Source organism: Oryzias melastigma, linkage group LG1 (genome assembly GCF_002922805.2).
Source record: "Oryzias melastigma strain HK-1 linkage group LG1, ASM292280v2, whole genome shotgun sequence".
Classification (NCBI taxonomy): domain Eukaryota; kingdom Metazoa; phylum Chordata; class Actinopteri; order Beloniformes; family Adrianichthyidae; genus Oryzias; species Oryzias melastigma.
The window spans coordinates 29,583,928-29,586,202 of record NC_050512.1 but is presented as its reverse complement, the minus strand read 5'-3'; positions in this window follow the sequence as shown (position 1 = coordinate 29,586,202).

Sequence of the window (2,275 nt, the reverse complement as noted above, 5' to 3'; positions counted from 1 at the left end):
ATGCATTTCCGAGCACTAGCAGCTCTGCGCTAACATAGCTGGGCGGCGACTATTGATGACGTCATTGAGTGGGAGTGACGTCTGAATTTGAAGACACTATTTTTCCATAACTCTCAGTTTGGAGGGCTAAATGTAGGGACAGGAGAAGAATTTGAATTTGGCCTATGTAAACACACATTTCAGGCTTCCGCATTCAAAACTATCAGGTTCAAGCTTTTCTACGCAAGTTTCTACAACCATTTCTATGCTCTTCAAACAAAACCCATGGTGATTGACGAATCAAGGACTTTGGTTTGGTAGTGACATATGGACAGCATTCCTTTCAATTTATGGTACTGCTAACAATTTAAAAATTGATCATGGAGAAAATAATAATTGGAATATATATCATATATCGAGATAGAGCTATTAAAGGAAAAGCCTGGAGCGAGATTTGCAAGATTTACTGTTTATCAGCACTTTTCACCAAGGCTCTTCCAACTGTAGATGGTTTAAATGAGCTAGTACGGAGTAAACACAAAAAGTTGCATTGAAGAACCTGTATTTAGTACATTCTTGAATGAGTATCTCATGCCCAGTGTGTCTGTAGCTTGAAAAACAATTTCAAACTAATGGAGTTTGTTGGGATAAAATTTTTATTTCTCTTTGTTCTCGAATGAACACAGATTACAAAAGAACTATTTTCAAAACACACATAAGTGCTGCACACTTCGCTTGAACCATCAAGCAATCTGGGACATCGAAAAGCCTTCAGTGACCTGTGAAACTGTCAAGGTTTGCAGCTGGTTCTAACAAGGACATGCACAGCACATTCTTCCTCTCTGCTCCTTGAGTTGCCATTGTGAGTCAGTAACTATGCATATGCAATTAAATCTCATCAATATTGTTAGAACAAGAGATACTTCACCCTGGTATCCTGTTGCCATGTCAGCACAGGAAAGATTGAGAAAGAGGGTTTTAGACATGAGACCATGGAGACTCGGGCTCACCAACTTTCCGGGGCAAGTCTTTCCAAAATCACTGTGTGAACTGGTTTACCAAGTAAAACATTTGTTTATAAAGATATGAGAGATATTTGTAAAAATGAAAATATGTGTTTGCATGCAGACCAGAGATACTGTTTTGCTTTTTGTTTTACCAAACTGGCTTACCTCCTGAGCCAGATTTCTTCTACTTGCTTGCCTTTGAATTCCATCTTCTTTTTCAAAACCCGTTGAAATACTGCATTCTTCAAGGTGAAGAGATGCCAACAAGCTTGTTTGGAAATAATGTTTTTCTATATTTTCTTTCTTCCCAATTAGGAAAAAAAAATGTAATGAGTTTGAAGTGATCACCGTTATACGGTTGCTGCAATAGTGGTGAAAAAAGAGCTGATCCAGAAAGCAAAGCTCACAATTATACCTGTCAATCTTCATTCCAGTGCTCACCTATGGTCATGACTCTGGGTCATGACTGAAAAAATGAGACCCGGACTACAAGTGGCTGAAATGAGTTTCCTTTAGAGGGTGGCTGGATGCTCTCTTAGAGATAAGGTGAGAAGCTTAGTCACCCCTAGAGAGCTTGGAATAGAGCCGCTTCTTCTCCACATTGAGAGGAGCCAGTTGAGGTAGCTTGGGCATCTGTTCTGGATGCCTCCTGGACGCCTACTTGGAAAGGTGTTCTGGCCATGTCCCTCTGGGCGGAAGCCCCGGGGAAGACCCAGGACACGCTGGAGAGACTACATCTCTCGGCCGGCCTGGAAAAGCCTCGGGGTCCCCCCAGAGGAGCAGGAGGAAGTGGCCAGGGAGATGAAAGTCTGGGCATTTTTGCTTAGTCTGCTGCCCCCACAACTCGGTCCCGGATGTGTTCACACATCCGAAATGTCAAATCTGAGGTTCAGCCTCTTGAATGAAAGAATGAGTCTTAAGACATGATCAAATGGCAACAATATTAATGCCCAGATTGAAGCCCAAAAAGTAAATAAAGCTAAGGACAAATCAAAGATACAAAGTAGTTAGCAGGAGTTGGGTGTAAAAGCAGGACAGCCCCAATAGACAACCATTTGAATTTTCCATTGAAGCACACTTAAACTGTAAGTGAAACCAAGTCAATTTACCCAAAAACCTTAAGGGGCTTGTTGGACAAGTTAGTCAGTCCAGTAGAAAATGGTCAAACTTCACAGAAGCAGATGCAGCGAGTAATACCAGCAAAAAACCTGTAAACCAAATGACATGATCGATCATCTAACCCTTCTCAGACCTTTCTGTCATTCTGAGAGAATTGTTCTTATTTTATT